The 20,593-nt window shown below is 47.0% G+C and overlaps 1 protein-coding gene and 1 non-coding gene across 3 annotated transcripts in view; one reads left to right on the forward strand and one right to left on the reverse strand.

Annotated features, from left to right (window-relative positions):
• LPAR5 (lysophosphatidic acid receptor 5) overlaps window positions 1–20,593 on the reverse strand; it is a 254,560-nt gene that overhangs the window by 57,752 nt on the left and 176,215 nt on the right. The window lies entirely within an intron of this gene.
• LOC138581525 (U1 spliceosomal RNA) lies at window positions 13,066–13,227 on the forward strand. Its single transcript, XR_011304599.1, has one exon. It is a non-coding gene; the product is annotated as a U1 spliceosomal RNA (small nuclear RNA).

The following is a 20,593-nucleotide window of genomic DNA, read 5'->3' on the forward strand; positions in this document are numbered from 1 at the left end:
AAACCTCCTGGTCCAATTTTGGTAACGTGGATGGAATGGCAGGCTTATCTCTGAAAGGTCGTGGATCGTTGGTTAGTTGCAACACAGCGAAAATACAATTATTACCCAATGATAAAAGAGACTGTCCAGTCATGGTTGTATACACATATCTAATTTATTATCATCACAATAGACAGTTCTACCACGCTATGAAACACAACCCAACCTGTAAAGGAATGCAGAGGACAGACAGTTTCAAAGAAGGAAAAGGGATGCACTCTGGATACTGACAGGAGGGTATTCGTTATAGTAAATAATCACAACAGTTCAAGGATAATTGGTTTCAGCAGAAAGGGAGCAATGAGTAGTTAAATGTCACTAGGAGCCTTTAGATAAGGACCAGGGGGGCAGTACCATAATGTACCTTGTGCTGTAGGAGTTCTTGGTGCTCAACAGGGTTCGAGTTATTTTCAGGGTGCTTTACAGCTTCTGTAACAGAGTTGAAGATGGGAGACAGCTGCGGGTATCAGGAGGCAACCAGTTTGGCGAGTGAGGCTGGATGGATGACCGGCTGCAGGCTGGCCTACACAGCGTCTCAGGGTCAGGAATCATTGTCTCATTGCTGGTCGGTGGTTCTTTAGCGACTGCAGCGAAACAACAGTCAGCGGTGCAGTCGGTTGCAGCTCGAGGGGCTCAACTGGCTTAAAAATGTCCTTTATTGCGGATGTTGGTAGATGCTTGCTGATGCACTTCTCCTAAAGGTGGATGGCCCAAAGCTGAGGAGAGTGTTGAAGGCAGCTGCTTTGTCCTGGGTTTGGTTCAGAGACTCTCTGGCACTTCCCACATAGGAAGCTTGCTGATGATCCAGGTAGGGCATGCTGGGGGCTGCGATCTGGAGCTTCTGGAGGGTCCTCTGGATTCAGGATCCAACTCATTTCCCTGTGAGATGTTTAGGGGAAGGATCTTGCTTCTCTCTTGGAGGTCCTGGCCTTCCTTCAGTGGAGGAACATGTAAGGCAGACTGTACCCTCAGCCAGGGTCCAATGGCGAGTCCTTGTTCAGATGATCTGCTAAAAGAGGGTCTTGTCCCTCTTTTAATGTCAATTGGGCCACAGGGATTGGTGTAGGCTAAGCCTACCTTAATGAAGCAGTCCCGTGTTCCAACCAACAATCTCCTGCACACATGAGGCCATAACCAGACAAGGCAACAAAAAAGGTAGAGGGGTGAAAAGATGTAATACTAAGTCCCACCCATCTTTCTGTCTGTTGTGGATCAAAGGGCCCCACTTGTTAATGGAGCTCTCTGTGGTTCCTGATTAAAGCGGCAGGTCTCCTGTTAAGCTGCCGCGAGACCAGACTTTCTGGCTCCATCAAACCACATACCCATACCTTCTGAATTAGGTCCCTCTGCGAGGATGACTACTCTAAACTTGCAGTGCCAGACATGATATTTTACTGTCAATCGATACAGAGGGCAGGAGCTGGCATCAGATCGACACAGTGCATATTAAAAGGTGTTGGGGTATCCTGTCTCCTTTGATAGCCTCTACAGCCAGACCCCTTGTGAGCCTGTTTGAATTAAACTCTGTTAATATATGAATGTTGCCACTAGCTACAGGGCTCAACAAAAGCACATGCCAGATCCATGGAGCCTTTGTTAGTCAATTAGGCTGGCCATGGCATGGGGATGGTTTGGCCCTGCCCCTTCTGAAGATGCATTGTGTGCTTCACCTGTCAGATCCCAACTAAATATAAAGGGGGGGACAGCACCTGTATGCTGTGTCCCCCTACACAGGTCTATGCATATGTTGTACGGTGAGCATGGGAAAACGTGTACGGATTAGCCCCACACGTTTTCCAGAGGTTGATCTACCATCATTCACTTGCCTTTAAAATTTCAAAAAAGCCCAGGTGAGCGCACACCCACCCTGCAGATGGTTAAATGCCTCATAAGGAGAGAGAGAGAGCTTTAGGAGAAACAGAGATAGTGTGAGAGAGGGGGTGTTTTAGGTGAAAGCGAGAGAGAGAACTTTAGGAGAGAGAGAGCGAGCATTGAGAGAGAGAGAGAGAGCTTTAGGAGAAACAGAGAGTGTATGAGAGAGAGTGTTTCAGGAGAAAGCAAGAGAGAGATCTTTAGGAGAGAGAGAGAGAGAGAGCAAGTATTGAGAGAGAGAGAGAAAGAGAGAGAGAAAGAGAGAGAGAGAGAGAGAGAGAGAGAGGGAGCAAGCTTTAGGAAAAACGGTTCTATGTTCAGTCAACCCGTTTTCTTTGCAGCTTTTTTTGCAGAAAATGTTTTGGGGGGTCTCCCGCCCAATCCCCTACTCCCCTATTATATATTCCCTATACACCACCTCATCCTATCCCTAATGTGCCCCCCCATGTTTTTCAATGTTTTTTTCAGCAAAATGTTTTCAGCAAAAAGTGCTGCGAAAACAAAACAGGTGATGAATGAGCTTCGTACCAGTGGAAACAGCCACTGAAATGCTAAAAGAGAGAGGGAGACGAGCATGGAGGGAGGAAGCACTAAGGCCGTAAAGCACCAAGACACATGCACCAGAAGAAAAATGGAGTGACAGAGATGGGCACTGAGAGTGAAAGGGTTTGAGAGAGGCAGGCCCTAAAAGCACACGCATTGACAAAGGCAACAGTTTTGGCTTTTGTGTAGACATGGGATAGGCTTTTGTAAGGCACTGCCATACTGATATTATAAGGCCATAAGACACCAACAGCTGGAAAATGTTGTGAGTATCTGGGCCCATTATGATATGATATGATATGGCATTTATAATGCGCCTATACACAAGTGTTTCAAGGCACGAGCAGTGCATGTCAAATACATTGCCAAAACACATACACAAGACACATACACAAGCTAAAACTGTTGGCTTTGTAAGTGCGCGTTTTTTAACAGGACTTAAGTGCAAGGAACAGAAGCCACACTTGGTTAAGATATGTTAGTACCTGGCGAAGGCGGAATCAGAATGAAACACCCATTCTAAGTGGCCTTTGCAGAGGCATTACCCGGCCTGGAATCCCTCGGCCGAGATTCCACAGCCATTGTACCCGGCAGGGGGTGTGGCAGCCCCCAGCCAATGAGGAGGCTCGAAGCGAGGCCATCCCCGCTCAGAGACTCCCCATGGCTGAGAGGCTGCCTTGGCCCCCCGCTGGGGACAAAGGTAAGGCTTTTTTTTCCCTTTCCTCCCTCCTCCCTGCCCTCCCCACCCCACTTACCTTCTGACTCCTTTGTCCCCAGTGGGGGACGATGGCAGCCTCCAGCCGTGTGGAGGCTTGGATCGGGGCCATCCCCGCTCCGCACCTCCACACGGTTGAAGACTTCCATCGTCCCCCGTCAGGGACGCAGGTACTTTTTTTTCTTCTTTTTTTCCCCTTAATCCCTCCCAACCCCACTTACCTTCATTTTTTTTTCGGGAGCAGACGCGCTGGGAACACTTCTGCTTCCAGCGCGTCCACTCCCGATGGCTGCCATGGAAAGGGAAAACGCACTCCGCTTTGCCGGTGGCCATTTTTTGGTCTTTTTTTTGTCCCTAAACGTTTTGGGACAGAAAAAAATGCTTTTCGTGCCCCGTTCACACAATTCTTGTGGGCCGGGGTACTAAAAGCAATATGACCCTCGCTGTGGGGGCATTACTGACTCAGGTAATACCCTGGGGCCTTTGTTCTATCACTATGAGCCCTGGGGCATTACCTGAGTCAGTAATGCCCCGCTGCTCGAGTCATATTGTTTAATTATTACACCAGTAGCATATTTACAGCTGCAATTAAGAACTTAATTCTCAGAACACTGCTTAGAAATAACAGTGGAAGGCCAAAGTTTGCTGTAACTGATTGATAGAGCTGGTTCATAGTGATCCCAGGAGGATGAGTTTGGGCGTGGAGGGGAAGGTAGTAGGATTTGCCATAGGGATTAGCATGGTGATGGGCAGTCAATGGATGGTTAAATAACCAAACAACACCCACAAGGTGTGTCTCTCTCAATCATATGTCATCTCCAGCTTAGCTGTAGCCCAAATGGAATAGTGTTGGTTTATGGGTAGCACGTGAGCACTATGCATTGGCCAAAACTAAAAGAGAAATGTGACAGACGGGCATTGTAATAGCAAAAGAAAGGCACTCAGAGACGGGTGCCGAAGGTGAGAGGTACTGAAAGAGATCGCCGCCTAGAGTGAGAGGCTTTAAGAGAGACAGGCAGAGAGAGGAACAGGACCTGAAAGCAACATGCACTGAGAGAGACAGGCAGTTAAGAACAGGCACAGAGAGAGACAGTTGAATATACAGGAAAGCATTGAGATACCTCAGTTGAGCTCCTTAGGGCGATGGACTAGGAGAGTGGCATGCAGAGGGACAGTGGAGCACTGATGGAGACATACATTGACCTGAAGGCACTGAGAGACAGCCACCGAAGGAGGCAACATAAAAAAAGGACTGGCACTGTGAAAGGCAGGCATTTGGAGAGGCAGGTACAGAAAAAGGCAGGTGGTGAGGGAGGCAGATAGGCACCAAGACAAAAAGCACCAGAGATGGACAAGCCTGAGAGATACAGGTTCCCGGATCAAGAGAAAGCAAGATAGGCAAGAGTAACTGTCACCTACCCAATTCTCATGACTAAAATGCATTGCTCAGTGGCTCTGAAGTGAACTTCCACGGATGGCCACTGGGTGGCGCTGTGACACGGGTGAATGTCAAATTCTACTTCCAAAACTGCAGGAAGTGAGAGAGAGGGCGAGAGGGACAAGTACCATGTGAGATATTCAGAGCAATAGTTACAGGTAGCATGAGCGATATGCACACACAGAGTGACACTGGGAGTGACAGACAATGGGAGTCCTTGGAAGAACTGTTAACCCAAAAGGTAGGACTGAAAGGTAGGACTGAAAGAGACAGGTATTGAGACAAACACACTGAGAGCGGCAGACAAGAGAGACATCCAGCCTAAGTGGCAATCACCACGAAATGCAAACACAGAGACTGGAAATATGAGAGAGAGACTACAGGAGTGACTTAAACTGAGAGAAATGGGCACTGAGAGGACAGAATACATAAATGGCATCGCCAGGGACTAACAGAGAAAGCTGTTCTGAAAAAGAGAAAAAGAGGCACGCAGAGATACGCAGAGGTACTCAGCCTGGCAAGGAAATTATTATTATTGTTATTCATTTTTTTTGTACTGCGGCAGCTCACCACCCTAGTAGGCTCAAAGCGCAAAACCTTGTCTGCATTTATTAAGCAATAGGTCCAGAGTAGGGGGGGTAGTCGCGCTTCAGGTAATGACCTCGGTCCTGTAGTTACAGGCCTGAGCGAAGCATATGTACGCAGCCTTTTGTACTCTGGCGTGCAAAGTGAGTAACCACTTCCTGGCATGCTTGCATGCTAGGCAGCGTTTACTTTCATTTGTGAGCATCACAATTACACTTAGATGCTGCTGTGGAGTGAAATAGCCGTGGATGCCATAATTAAAGGCCAGAGTCAGTTATGAGGGCTCCCAAAAAAATGAAAGGCCTGCCCTGAATTAAGGTGGAGCATAAGGCATATGGCATCAAAGCCAAACATGAGAGAAAGTGGGCCTCTGGTCTGCAGATACTAAAACACACATGGACATCTGCACTGATATTTCCATGAAACAGCAGTCCACAGAACCCTCAATGGGATGTCAGCATTGTGTGCAGAAGTTGCAGTGAATCAGATTGCTTATGAACATTAAATAAAATAAGTAATGCTGTGTTTCCCTTTTAAACAAAAATAATGTTCATCAAAATATGTGCCAAACTTTCAAACATGAACTTGGGTTTTGTCGATCATGAGCCCATCACATATGAAACAACAATGCACAGAATCTATAATAGGAGGCTGGATTGGGGTTAAGCAGCTGCAGTAACATGGAGTTCCTTTCATGGGTGAAACTAACAAAATGACATTTCGTTTTGCCTCCCAAGTGACAATTTGCAAAGAAAAATGTTCACCAAAATCTTTAAAAATGTAATTATGAGGACCTCATTTAACCACTGTATGCAGGGAACAACTTTGCAGTGACACATCCCCATGTTACAATTGTGTGCCTTTTAAGGGTTCATTTTAAAGTGAAACGTGGGTTTTGTTTTTCTCTCTGCCTGTGATTTCCTCAGATGTGAAACTGAATTCCTTTCTTTAGGTTGTCATGGGAATTTAGGCCTGGCTCACTTCAAACAGGAGGGCCTTCTCTTAAAAATACAACCTTAAATACTTGTAAAGATCAAATTTGCTGTGTGGACAAATAAGGGAGGTCTCAACCCCAGCATCAAAATCAATATTTACCCCACACTAGTCATTTATGGAAAGGTTGAAAGTCAACCGCTTCTCACCACCTAAAATGATTTTTGTGGGACTTAGACAACCCAAGTTATTGAGGAAAATGTCATGTGGCCCTCCTTGTGTAGTTCAGAGATATGAAAGTTGAGTAAAACATGCTAAATATTATTCATATGCCACCCACCAATGATATATGTTTCACTAATATCATTCTGGAGTAAATGAAGAAAAACTCTATCTTTGCACAGCAATGACACACAGACACCTAATGAGGCAGGTGATGGCAGAAAAATATAGTGTTTTAAAATGCCTTCGGATGTGTCAAAATATGGAGATTAAGGGCACTTGTCTTGAAGTGAGATTTCTATGTCCGTGAACCAGACCAAGCCCCCTGTCAAAGTAAGATGATGGAGGGGTCCCCTCCCCTGGTATCCCAAAGCACTCCCACATTTTCGAGACCTGTCAGCACACAGATGGGAGTGGACTATTGAACAGTCACTAATCCCTTCTGCAGTAACTCGGACACATTCGTGATGTAATTTGCCTTATAAATAAGTCACCCCGCCTCAAATCAGGACTTTTCCAACTAACTACGGAAGTGAGCTGCTGTCGAATCTGGAGAACCATCCCAGCACAGAGAGGCCTAACTTGCAGTGGAGCCAGGATGTTTAGTAGCTGACTTGGGACCCCTTGGAGGAAAGAAGGAATCCTTGACTGACCACATTGGCTGTCCCAGCAGTGTCCTAACACTACCTGATGTCCAGTCCAGACCTCTCATGTAAGTAGCCATCCCCAGGCCATAGATTGCCTAAGCCTTATACTCTTTCAGCATTGCCATAGGGATTCCTCCATGGGAAAATCCCCTCCCTTATTTGCCTGTGTATTTCAGTCACTTCCCCCCCATTGAAGAATCCCTTATTTGCCTGTATATTTCAGTCACCTTCCCATTGAAAAATTCCCTATTTACCTTGTAAATCCTTAGTGTATTTTTTCCAAGTAAAGCAATTCATTTCCCCATTGATTTCACGGGTTCAGGAGAATTTGAAACCAGCACTATTTTTCACAGTGTTTTTGTTAATTGTTATAGTTATAAAGTGTTGCCCCAAAAGAATTAATCTCATTGTGATCTGAGAAACAAATGTGTCCCTGTGTTTAAATTGTGCTCTGCTAAACGAATTTCCATTTGCAACAGTATTTTCCATTTCATCTGCCATCTTAACCCAAAACCGATTTTCCTTTTGTGAGCTACCCCTTTCCCACAGCTTGCCTGCCATTTTAAGCATCAGTAGAAACAAATTCCCATTTGCATTTTCTTTTCCCCTTAAATTGTTCTTTACATCCCAAAAAACGATTTTCCCCTTCTGCTCCTCTTTCCCCATTGCGAGGTAAAAAACGAATTTCCATTTGCCTTTTCTTCCCCATTGCCCGTGTGTTGAATATCCTAAAACCAATTTTCCCCTTGTGTGCTGATTAGTATTCTCTAAAAGCCCTGTTTGTTTTTTTAACTGTAAGCAGTAGGCATTCCCTTCTGTTCTTTCCCATAGCAGTTGTGATAAATAACAAACCCCATTCTTCCATTGTGCTCTAAAAACAGATTTTCCCCTCTCCTTTCTGTCTCCCATATTGTTTCTGTGAGCAACACACAAAATCTGATTCTTCCCTTGTGTTCCCACTCCTTGCCACTGCCTTCCATCCAAAACTGACAAGCCTAGTGGATGTTTTGTGGGGGTGGGTGAGGGTTGCTGGGACTCGAACATCATTTGGTGCGCACACACTTTTCTGTTTGTTTGCATTCATTTTCTTGGTGTGTTTTGAACGGTTCTCTGATGGTAGAGGTGAAAGAAGTTAAAGTAAATTCTTGTGCTGTATATTTTGAGTTATCTCAGTGTGCTGCTTGATCCAAAGGGATATTTGTCTTTGTGTTGCCACAACATTGGTGGCTGTTGTAATGTGTTGGTTCTAAATTTGACATTAAATAATAATTTAATAAATATCTTATTGATACACACCGGCCTGGTTCCTAGTCCATTGTGACACGGGTTTTTGTGGAGGTTGGGTGCGAGACGGGTTGGAGACCTTTTAAGAAAGAATCTGTGTTTTAAAAATAAAAGCGTTTGTATTGTGCACCACATTCATTGTAGGGGAAGGAGATCCCTGACTTGCTTGTGCCAGGTAATGTATTGCGACACTGCCCGACATGTTTGCATGTCGGGGAGCATTGAATTTCCATTGTGAACACTGCTTACCAAGTACGCATAGTAAGCATTGTAATTGTAAAAGCTGGCTACCTTCTGGACATGGCAGGCAGCATTTATGATGAAGGCTTTTTCCTGGCCCATAAAGGCGGCGGACTCCATAGGGATCCCCCGCATTTGTGCCAGCATGAAAACACGTGCTGGCGCAGTTGTTAGAGCATTTGTATGGCAGAGAAGGGAAGCGGCGGAAACGTACTCAAGGCTTTTATGTCTTTCCATCATGTTATGCCACAAGGAAAATGAGCTCCAGAGGGTTCCCTCCATCGGGCAGATTGGCAAGAAGTGCTTGTGACTGTCTCGTTCAAAATCCATGGCCTTTCTGTCAGTGTCTCTTGTCAGGGCCTCTTCTCTGCCGTGTGTCAGCAGCAGTCTTATCTAATGTCTGTCTTTTAACCTCTCACTCTGTCACTTTTAGCATCTCGTTGTCCCCCCTCTCTCAACATCGCAGTTCTTTCTGTGCTCGTCTGGAACTGTTTTGTTGCTAGAACACAAAGGACACATTATTGCAAAATTACACAAGCGCATTGGGACAATAAACTGTGCATTAGAATAATAACATAGCAGACGCCCAAAGAGACAAAACACAGCCTCCAGCAGACCTAAGAAATCTCCCTGCACAGCAGAGTATAGTAAAGACCCCGCTAGAATGGAGCTCAGCGTAGGAGAAGGCCATTCGGCTGTCTACCGCCAGCCTGTCTTTCAAAAAAGAGACACAAAGCCTGTCCCTCAGCAGCTCGGGACCAGGAGTGCAGGCCCGCAGGTTAGCACACGTGTGGGGGTGCTCACCTGCCACGTGGGGCCAGTCTGCAAGGCAAGCGCCATCATGCAGCTTGCTGTTATGCAAGATTTGAAGAAAATGCGAAGCTCCAGAAAATGGCAGGTGCTGTTTGGCGCGCAACTAGCCAGCAGACATCATGTAAAAAGAAACTAGACAGTTTAAAAGCATTTTTCTGGAAGTCATTTTCAGTGTCTCGCAGAAGGCAAAGATTTTGGAATAAAGGTGGATGGGGAGGGTGGGCGGGGGAGGGGATTTCAGGTACAAAAGCATCTAACCAGTTCTTATCACCTAACACTGACACTAGGTTTGTCCAAGACAATGGTCCATTCCCTGCTCACTGTCTGGTGGAGCTAAAGAGCTTCCCATTTACCTGAGCAGCGGATCACAATGAGATGCACTGAGTAGGTACTTGTGGGGCAGCCTCCTTCTCATGAGGACTCTGGAGGGCTCTGCGGACCAGAAGGCGCCCAGGTGCCAGTCACCGTGGAGGCGCCGCCTGCCCCATGCCTGGCAAGGTTTCATTCAATATATTATTTTTTCGCTTTGACGAGCAGTAGTGGCTTGTCTCGGTTTTTCATCAGCCAGTGGCTTGCAAATGGAGTTGCCCTTCAGCCAAAGACTTGGTCGAGGAGGCCTAGGCTTGGCCTGGATCGCCCACTTCTCCTTGTGGGCACAGCCATGAATCTCCAGTCAGGGCGAACCCTTCCTGTGAAAGGTGGGATGGTTTGAGACATGTTGGCTAGGCCAGCATCCCTGCTGACCTGCAAGCTTTCGGCCGTCTCCTTTGTCTTGGCAATAGCCACCACACTCAGTCGGAGGCAACTTCTGATGGCCTGGCATATGCAGGCAAGCCTGCAGAGGGCAGGTGCCAGACCTGTGCCCTACCCCTTAGCTCTGCCCACAACCCTATAGGAACCGTGGGGTAGGCATTATGGTCATTCCCGTGGGTGGGTGTGAGGGGAGAGGTTGGTAGTCATGACTACTGTTCTGGAATATATTTGCTCCAGGTGAGACAAAGGCTCATGACATTGGGAACCCCCATTACACTGCTCTCCTGTGACTAAGACACCCCACCTTGAACTTCTCGGGGCACCTTTATTGGTAGTAGTCTCATCTTGACAGCCGAGGGGTTCTTTAATTGTATCGTTTGCTGGTATGTCTTCCGTAACCTGATAAGCCAGTTGTCTGACATATACCGCTCGTATTGCCGGTTGCCTCATGCTATTTGCACATCTCCTGTTCATATATTCTTGTTTGATGCCTGCTGTTTGAGTCTCTATCGCTCTGAACTAGCATCTTGTACAAGCCAGTCAAGGTAAGAGCTTGCAGGTCTGCACAGTGCTGTCGCTCAGTGGGATGTCACAGGGTTCTCTAAGCCTCTTCTTCCACTCACAGATTTCCTCGTGTGCTGCGTCTTTTTGTAAAACTATTATTATTAGGTCATATTGTGAGCCCTGGCCTAGCTCCAAGAAGCAACTGAGTGGTTTACAATCATAGGGGGGAAGAGCATGGTCAGGGGAGCAGAGAAACAAAGGACTCGGCAGGCAACTAAATGGGGGTGGGGAAGATGGGCAATTTGTCAGCAAGGGTTGCCTCAAATGCCAACCCAAGTCCCTTTGGAACTCCTGCCCCGAACACCGTTGGCCTCGCTATATGACACTCCCGAGGCCCCCCAGCCTTCTCTCCAGTGCCCCAGTATTGATCCACTTCAACTACATGTCCAGATGCCCCCCACCCCCCGCTATGTCCTCATTCACCCCAGCATCTTCAGGGCAATCAACAACAAACTTATTAAATGCTGGGGTGTTAACCCTGAAATCAGCGATGCATGGGATTTGTGGTGGAACATTGCACCGGGTTCTGAGAGTTATTTTTAGAAGCCCTTCCTAGTAATTTTGGAAGGTATACAGTGCTTTAAGTGGGCCAGGGCTCGCCGGGGCAGACTAGCCACAGCCAGTCTGTTTAACTGAGCAGCACTGCATGGTTTAAGGCAAGGTTGTCCAACGTACGGCCCGCGGACCACAATGCGGCCCGCCAACCCATTTTATGTGGCCCGCCAGGCCGTATGTTGGACAATGCTTGAGTAAAAAAAAAAACTAAAACTTTTTTTTTTTTTTTTTTAAATGTGCCTGTGCGCAAAACTACTCTGTGCTCTATTCGGGACACATAAAAGAACAAGACGAATGAGAATTCTGAGCGCACACTCACTCTACTAGACTAACTAGACTGCTATCAGCATCATCAGTCACAATATTTTTGGGGGGAGACTTGGAAACATTGGCACAAAAGGAGCCGCTCTGTGCTGGATCACCATCCTTTCACCAGGAAACCCGATTCAATCACCATGGCCCCCTTACAAATCCCAGCCATGCTGTGATTGACCTGTGGACACATAAATAATCGTATCAATAAACTTTCTCTGCCTTTTTTATGGCGAATGCCAATTTCGCCACATTCATTTGGGTCAATTTTATTGCTTTTTTTACCACAAAAACCGGTGGCAGAACCCCTGCACCCTCACTTTCTATATACCTTACCCAAAATTACCATCTATATTTTTTTGGTAAAAAAGCGTAAAAAAATGCGGCAAAAAAATGTTTTGTCGAAATTGCCATTCAGCAAAAGTGGGCAATAGCAAATAATCTACACACTCAAGAACAACCTTTCAAAAAATGCTCTCCAGAAATGTATAGAAAGGAAACAAAATCCAAATCCAAATCAATGGGAACCAAAGTTTTCGTTTGTTAGTGGATTGAGTTTGTTCACAAAATGGATCGGAGTACACTTCGAATAGTTGCTGCAGCTCTGGAGAAAATACGAATGGTATGATAGGTTATTTATAACGCGCTTAATACCCATGCAGCAGTGATCCCAATCATAAAAGTGAAACAGGAAAGCCCAACAGGTATAACTTATTTTCACTCTTTTGGTAGCGCAGTCTGAGGGCAGCCTATACCCTTCAGGAGAGGTGTGAGCGGATACAGTTGCAACACAAAAAACAATAGTACTATGTTCCCAAAATACCTTAGTTCTTGTCTTTCGGATCTCAGCAGAGCCAGGCTTTTCAGCATCAGACCAGAAGCATGGGTGCCTTTGCGCTGGGCTGGGGTCAAATCGGAGAGCAGCAGCGATGGGCCCCAATGATGCAGTTCTGTTTGGCAGTGGTGCTGATTTGTGGGTAGAAAACGCTGGGAACAGTAGGCCGTGCCAAGTGGATGGCACTGGAAGACTCAGTGACCTCTGGGTCCTGACAAGGGAATACTTGCCTTTGGCGCTGTGCAGGCTCGGCTGACACAACACAGCATATGGTTACGGCAAAGATGTCAAAGCTTCAGCATTGTCATTGAGCAGAACTCTGAGATTCAGGGGTGGTGGAGCGTCGAGGTCCAGGATGATTATGATGGTGTGAATGGGGCCAGCGCTGAGCAGCTACGCTCAGGAGGGCCATGGGGCAGTGTGGGGCTGACAGGCCAGTGGGCAGACTGCAACAGGCCTGCTCAAGCCATCCTGCTATTTATACAAATCTCGGGCCGAGCAGCACCTGATGGGAGAAAGGAACTGCGCTACAATCTGCTCTTCTGCTGGGCTCTGCCTGCTGGAGCTTCCCCCTACACGCGGGACAGGCAGCTCTGCAGACGCTCAGAGCTTCCGGGGATTGGGGGGTTGGGGCTGGGTCAGGGCCTGCCTTCTCACCCTCGCTTAGCGGGGCTTCCCAGAACTGACCCAACCCCTGCCCTCTTGCATGCAACTCATACTTAGCTGGCAGGGGAGAATCTGATCTCAAGGGCAGATCTCCCAGGGTGAGGCTTACCCATTGCACATCGGATTTGCTGACCCCTGCTATGTTCCCAAATGCGGGATACATGACTGCATTATTTCTGGTAGTGGGGGACTGCGTTTGCGCTCTCCCCCCCGATTTATTGGTGAAAGAAAAGGTAAAGTTTACACTAGGCCTGCTAGGTTGCATACTTTTAGATTGTGCTCACATTGCGTTTCTTCAATTAGGTTCACCTTTGGGTGATCGCTTTTCCACATTTTATCTGTTGAATTGAATTATGCTTCTTTCATCACCACAGAAGTAATGTGCATTACAGAGATAAGCTGCCATATGTATTGGGCACACTGCACATGCTCAGGCAGCATCAATCATGCTTTGTACAGGACAATGCTGGCCTAAATTGGGAACAGCCAGCATAGACATGTTGCCACAGAGGCATATTTTGGGTACAACCAGCATGACAATGTGTTACATCAGTGACAGTGCTGTCTTACACTGTGTACACATTGATCATTAAAAAGTGTTGTGTTGTAAAATGTTCTTTTCTGCTGTTGGTGACATGGAATTTTCATGTTCCCCTTTAGAACTGATTGTAAACTTATGGCTTTTTGGTCACCTTTTCTGCTGTAAAATGCACCATTTCAACCCCATATTTGAAAAAAAATTCTTGGGTGGGGGACCCCCCCCAAATCCTCACTAGAACCTTGTAGCTCCCTCGCTACGCTCGGTCGCCCCCACTATTTCAGAGAAATATTAACACATAGACACTGAAAGAAATCACAAGCAACTAACCTTTGATCACTGCCCATGACACCAAAAGCTATCCTTGGGACTGCATGGATATCACTGCCTGTGATGCTATTGTGTCAAAGGTCACACAATATCGCTTTTTAATATACTGCTTTGGGCGAGGTTGTTGACTTTTGGCTCGCCGGCCCACTGGGTGACAAAAAGTTAATGCTTCGGCCCCACATTCAAAAAGGTTGGACAAGCCTGGTTTAAGGGCTGCCTGCAGGTGTCGAGCATTGCCTCTTTTTTCCCCAATCCTAAGTGCTGACACATGAAGTCAGCCCTTTAACCATGCACTCCTGCTTGGTTAAAGGGCTTCCTGTTGCATGTTGGGCCTTTACTGAGAAACAAAAGGAGGGGCCAGGCACCCCAGACCTACTCCTGTTTCTGAGTTAAGTGGTGACAGGCAGCCCTTTCAATCTAGGAACCGAGTGACAGGGCTGCCTGGTAGGTGTTGTAGGCACACAAGGAGAGCTGGGGCACACTGGTGTCACACCTTTGGTGCGCTCAGTCTCTCCTTTTGTTTCTTTTATCACAGGCTCCAAGTCTGTGATTAACAGCTCTTAACAGCCCCGCCCCCCCAGGGGAGGGGTGGGGCTCTCGTTAGGGGTGTGTGGCCTGAGTATACCGTACGTTGCCCACGCTCCCTAACGAGAGTTCCCCCTGGTTTTAGAATCCCACTTAAAGCACTTAAGGCATAACCAGAAAATATATAGGCCGCTTTTAGTTGAGAGAGAACTGGAGTTTGATCAGAGCTGAAGACCGCATGCTCCAGACTGGGTTTCATGTGTTTTTTCTGACCAAGTTTTTACTGACTTTTTTTACTGCCAATGTTTTTACTATTTTTCTGTAAAACCACTCATCCACACCTTACCAGCCACTGCCTCCCCACACACCTCACCCTTCCAATACTGCATCACCCAAACTTCCCATCTACCTTTCTGTTGTAAAATACCCGGTAGGAAATGTGCAGTAAAAATTGGTTGGTAAAAAGACTGGGTCCCGCCAGATTGATGATAGGGGCAGATTGCTCTAGTACTGTAAGTGCTGTTTAGGTGCTGTAAGATTCTTGACCCAGCCCACTGCTACTTGACTACACTCTCAAAATCTAGGTCAGAGACGGGGACCTGTGCTTCCCAAATACAAAGTACTAAAAAGTTTTCCTGCAAAAGTACCCATGTAAACGTTTCAATAGCACCCGCACGAGGTACCATACCTGCCTAACCTTTAGATTTGTCCCAAAGTCTCTGGATTTTTACCCATTTCTCTGTGTCTCTGGGAAGAGCCTGGAATCTCTACTGCTGGCGGTAGCCAATCGGGTGGAGATGTGGGCGGGACCCGGAAACGGCGCAAACTGTTCGTACCTGCACACTATAAGAGGCCGTTGCTGGCGGCCAGCTTTTACTGACTTTTTTCCTGCTGCCATCCATGTGATGTGCCGTGCCACTGCCTGAGCCTGAGACTGGGCCTCATTAAGAGTTTGGAGGTGTCATGCTGTTTTTAGTGGCATGGCTACCCCCATACCGGGTACCGGGTCCGGGTTCCTGGAATGGGGAAATACCAGGCCATTCCGACCTTGGAGGGCCCGTTAATTCCCTTTTGCGGGACCCTGACCCGGTACATCCCCATTCCCATTTGAGCCCCCATAGGGCTCAATGGGAATGAGGAGGATGTTAACAACGGGCCCGTTAATGACGGGCCTGTTATTAGCATGCTGGTCTGCTAGCGGGTCCCGCTCTGCACGTCTGGTCTGGCCAGGCGTCCAGATCGGGACCCGCTGCAGAGCTCGCATTGTGGCGGCCCAGAATGAACGGTGTTTGCGCTGTTTTTGTCGCCCAATGCGACCGCCGGTGAATACTGCTTGTAATCCAGGCATGGCATTTCACTCATGACACTGGATTGCAACCGCTATTACCGAGTTTTTTTTCTGAAATTGTTACTTAATCCTTGGTTTCTGGGGTACAGACATGTCGCACTGTCGCATACTGAAACATTTCCGTGTCAGCAGATATGTTTCAGTATGCGACACGACCCAAGATTAAGTAACTATTTCAGAAAAAGCGCGGTAATACTGTGGTACATCATTAATTTAATTTATTGCATTCTACTGTAAAGGGCACACTGTGAAAATGTTTCTAATTACAGCTACAACAACCGAGTTTACCTTTTTGACAGGTGGGCGGGCCGTGTGGGCAGAGCCGTGTGCAAATAGGCGGAGTCTTGTGTGGCTGTGGGCGGGGCATACACCTCAGGATTTCTGATTTTCAAATGTAGGCAGGTATGCGAGGTATACAGTGAATTGCTTCAGAGCACTGATAGCTGACATGGAAATTAACACATACAATCAGAATGCAGATGGTGCCAGCCTGCGGAGGTGGTTTGCATGGCACAGAGCGCCCCACCGTGCACTACACGGGGGGGTTCGCCAGGAAACCTGGCCAGCCTCACCGCCAGGTTCCTTGATTAGATTATGCTCGCGCTAAGCTGCTTTACCTATGCTTGGAAACCTCAAGGACAGCGGCTTTAGCTTCCTGAAAAGGGGCTTCCCACTGGAAATGTGGATTCGCAGACATGCCAAAATCATCCATTCCATTCGGGAGACACTACACCAGGCAGGGGTCAAAGTGGGGTTGAATTCTAGGATTTGTAATCCTGAGTTTATAATAGGGAAATGCAGGATACAAGTGCTAGAAGGCAAAGTTAAAACCAGGCCTGGACTAGTATCTCCTGAAATAGAACAGATAATGTTGGCATGAGTGCATTCTTTCTACTTTTGCAGACATGTAGCATTAGACAGAGTTGGGAATTAAAGCTGTGAGGACCTACATTTGGACGTGGCTGACTTTTTGTGTTTTGCTCCATGGTGGTGCTTTATAAGCCGAAGCTATTGCATTACAGTACAGTTAGGCAGAAGAGGCTTATGAGGAGTGACAACAAGTTTGTCGGTGTTGTTTGGTTATTTACCCACCCATTGGCTGTCCAAGGCCATGCTAATCCTATGGCCATTCCTGTCCCTCCCCGCCCAAAACACATCCTCCGGAATCTCCTTGAGCTAACTTTATCTCACGCCTTACAATTACATTTTGTGCTCGAAGTGCCTGCCAAAGTTTTTTCAAAGCAGTCCTCGGTGAGGTAATGTCTTAATTGCCGCTGTTATCACGCTACTGATGTAATAAAAATGTCTTAACCAGGTCTGCCTTCATTCACTCTATTTATCAGCCCTATATGTCTCTTTCACTGTTAAAAACAAGCATTGTTAATGCCACCCGTTTTGGTCTGTATATACGTTTTAAGCACTGGCTAGACACTGCTATTATATCCCCAGGTACTGGCACCATTTTGCAGCGGCAACTGTTGATGGCCAGTTAACACCACCACGAACGTGCCTGGCAAATGCACTTTCCATGCCTACACAAAAGCCGAAACGATCAGCATTGCTCATGCTTGTGTCCTGAATGTCAATCGCCAACTAAAGAGCAGGCTCATAATGGGAAAAGGAATGAAAGGGCACGACTAACCAGCGAAGTTACAGCGAACCGCGGCGAAAGGGTGCAGCTGGGTGGAGAGAAAGCAAGAACAGAAGGAGGCAAAAGAAAGGTTAACGAGGGAAGGAAAGCTTTGTAGAGCAGTGTGTGCTGAGAGGGAAAGGGTGATAGGAAAGGGTCACAGTAGCATTCAGGTGCACTTAGAAGGCACTGGGTAGAACCGGAAAGTCAGCCCTATCCCTATGTGCCAATCAGGAGTGCGGCAGAACGTGTTTACAGCACCGCAAAGTAAGGTCCTTAAAGTGAATAAACCTTGCGTCTATTCACTAGTAGATCCTTGTTCTGAGAACCGACAGAGCCTAGTGCTCACCAGAGGCGTAGCCAGGATTGTCTAACAGGTGGGGACTGTGACATTAACATCTGCTAATGCCCACACGGCGCTGCTGAGTGGGCTTTTACAGATTATGGATGGGCCTTGCCCACTCAGGTTTATGCTGAATACGCTTCTAGCGCTCACACTATGGAGGGATGCAGGGGTGTTGCTAGGCCTGGAAAAGATCTGGGGTTATGCTGATGTCGGAACTATCGGGACCCGGGGCTGGCTATAGCCTTTTGGCTGTAGCCCCTGAGCTTCTATCCAGAGCTGAAACCAAAAGACCCAGGGCTATAGCCCCTCATCTCCCCCCCACCCCCCTAGCAACGCCTCTGGAGGGACGAGTGCTGTTAAAACCGGAATCTTTATACAGCTTGTCTCCCCTCTCTCCAGCACTTATGATCAGACCTGACCTGGCCTCACGCAGGGGGTTAGCCACAAAACAATAGATGTGTCCTGCTCTCTGAAACAAGGCGCTAGAACAGTGCTTCCTACCAAAGGCGCAGAGTACACGGCAGGGACCTCATTTGGGGGTCGCCAGAGGTCCAAGTGCGACCTCTGAGGTCTCCCTTGCGACCTCTAAAAAAAAAAAAAAAAAAAGTTTTTTTTTTTTTTGCAATGCAAGCTCCTGGGCTGTGGTCAGCACCATGTGGCTCTTTAATTCTGGAGTAGCTAGCTTTCTTGTTCAGGAACCCAAATAAGAAAGAATAGGAATGACAAAAAATGTGTCTTTCTGGAATTCTATACAATAATTGCTAGACTCATTAAAGGTTTATTTCATGCACACTTCAGGGGGTGAGTCACTGATTTAGTCTGTTCTCAAATGCGTCAAGTCATCCTTTCATCCTTCTGAGGTCGATAAATGGGTACCAACACAGGTTGGGTGATATTGGGTGTATATTTCTTATATGTAAAGCGCTTAAGCTTAAGTGCTATATAATAACACATCGTTATCATTTGGTCATGGACGTCTGCTTGCAATCACAGTAATTTTGTAATATGGGCCTATACACACTGTTCTTAACGATACCTATAGGGATCCATTCAGGTATGAAATGTACATCACATTATTGTGATATCGTAACAATATTTTTCGTAGTGTACAATGCTATGTGATGCCACTTCCTGTTTTGTCAACGGGTGAAAGGTTGTGTTGCATCGCTTATCGCGATATCGCTTGGGGGCGGGGGCAAATGACATCACTTCCTGTGATGTCATCAGGGGGTCAAGGGTCGTGTGATGTCACTTCCGCTACCCCTGGCATTTTGGTGAAATGACGTCCCTGGTACACGGGCGCAAAGGTGGCAGCTCCCCCCCGCCCCCTTCTCCTTGAACAACAGGGGCAGGAGTGTCATTCTGCCCCGTGGGGATTATGTAAGTACTTGCATGAGGGATCTTTGCGAGTGCGTCACAAAACAAAAATAAGGAAACATCCGGATGAGCGAGGCAGTCTGAAAAGGCAAGCAAGCTGTGACTTGTCTCCACCCTCACTGGGCACGGCAGGGCTTCTGACTCCTATCCGCTGTGTTCCCTGTTGGTGAAGTCTTAGCATGCATCGTGCAAAACTTACAAAGTGCTGCTCACTGCAAAGTGGGAAGCCCGCCTCATCACCAGCTCAGCCTTGATTGTGGGGACAGTAGACACAGCGCTTGATCTCCTTTTGTTATTTCTTATTTTTTTCTCTTTCATTTGTTTAATTTTTTATTCTTTGACTTTTTGCATTCCATTTTATTTCCATTCTTTCTTTCCTGAATCTCTCTTCCTGAATCTTTCTTTTCAGCAAACACCTCTGTCAACCCTCCCTTTTCTTTGACTCTTTCATCTGCCTCCCATCTCGTCGGTCCCATGATTTTACTACTGTCTCCCTCTTTCTCAATCGGCAAGTCAGCTTTGATAAGCAATGGGGCGCGTTACAGAGGTATACAAACAATACAGACACATAATGGATCGCTTTACAGAGGTGTACAACATTACAGGTGCACAACCGAGTGCGTTTCAGTGGCAACAACAGAAAAGATATACAGCGGGGGGACTATACTGGAGGGGGGAGTAGGGGTGCAGCTTTACCGGGTGGCGGTGTGGAGAGGGGCGGGCGGCATCTAGCGAGTCAGTTGGTGCGAGGGGCAACATGGTGGCCTCGGTGTTGAGGGAGAGAGTCCTTGGGTCTTGAGTTCTTTTCTGAATTGTAGAAGCGTGGGGGGTGAGTCGAATGCCAACTAGGAGGTTCCATACCATTGGGGCATAGTCAGAGAGGTCTTGTTTTCTGGTCCTTTTTGGAGCGATGGATTTCAAGTCTGCATGTGTCCTAGTTTCTGGTGGTGCGCTGTCCGCTGGCGTTTAGTGTTTCATCTCCCCTTTGACTGACTGTCTCTGCTAATCTGCAACTGTTAACCCCCTTGCTGCATTCGTTTGACTCCATTATAATTTAAACATCCCACGGGTGCTTTGGACTGTTTTTCCCAGTTGTAGGTAAATGGGCTCTAAAACTTTTAAAAATGGGCCCCTACCAGGCCCTGCCACTTTTTCAGACAGCCCTGCAGTTTCATATTTTTTTGTGTTCACTTCTTCTAACCCTCTGACCCTTACACCCCAGAGTCACTGAATTTACTCTGATTCACGCAGGCATCGATGAAAACTCTGGAATGGTTCATGTGGGACGTAAGTTTCCACTCTCTGTGGGCAGGCCTGTGCTTTATATCAAATTAGCTGATATAGCCGGCGTTGCCCGGGATTTGATTTTCTTATTGGTACTATTTATTAGAAATACCTTAAGGTAGCTTTACGCTTTTCATAAAGGCTCCATTAGAAAGGTGAAAAGAAAAATTCACTACATTTTTCGATTATTTTTCCTTTT

This window comes from Ambystoma mexicanum, chromosome 3p, assembly GCF_040938575.1.
Source record: "Ambystoma mexicanum isolate Mex_15411 chromosome 3p, UKY_AmexF1_1, whole genome shotgun sequence".
NCBI lineage: Eukaryota > Metazoa > Chordata > Amphibia > Caudata > Ambystomatidae > Ambystoma > Ambystoma mexicanum.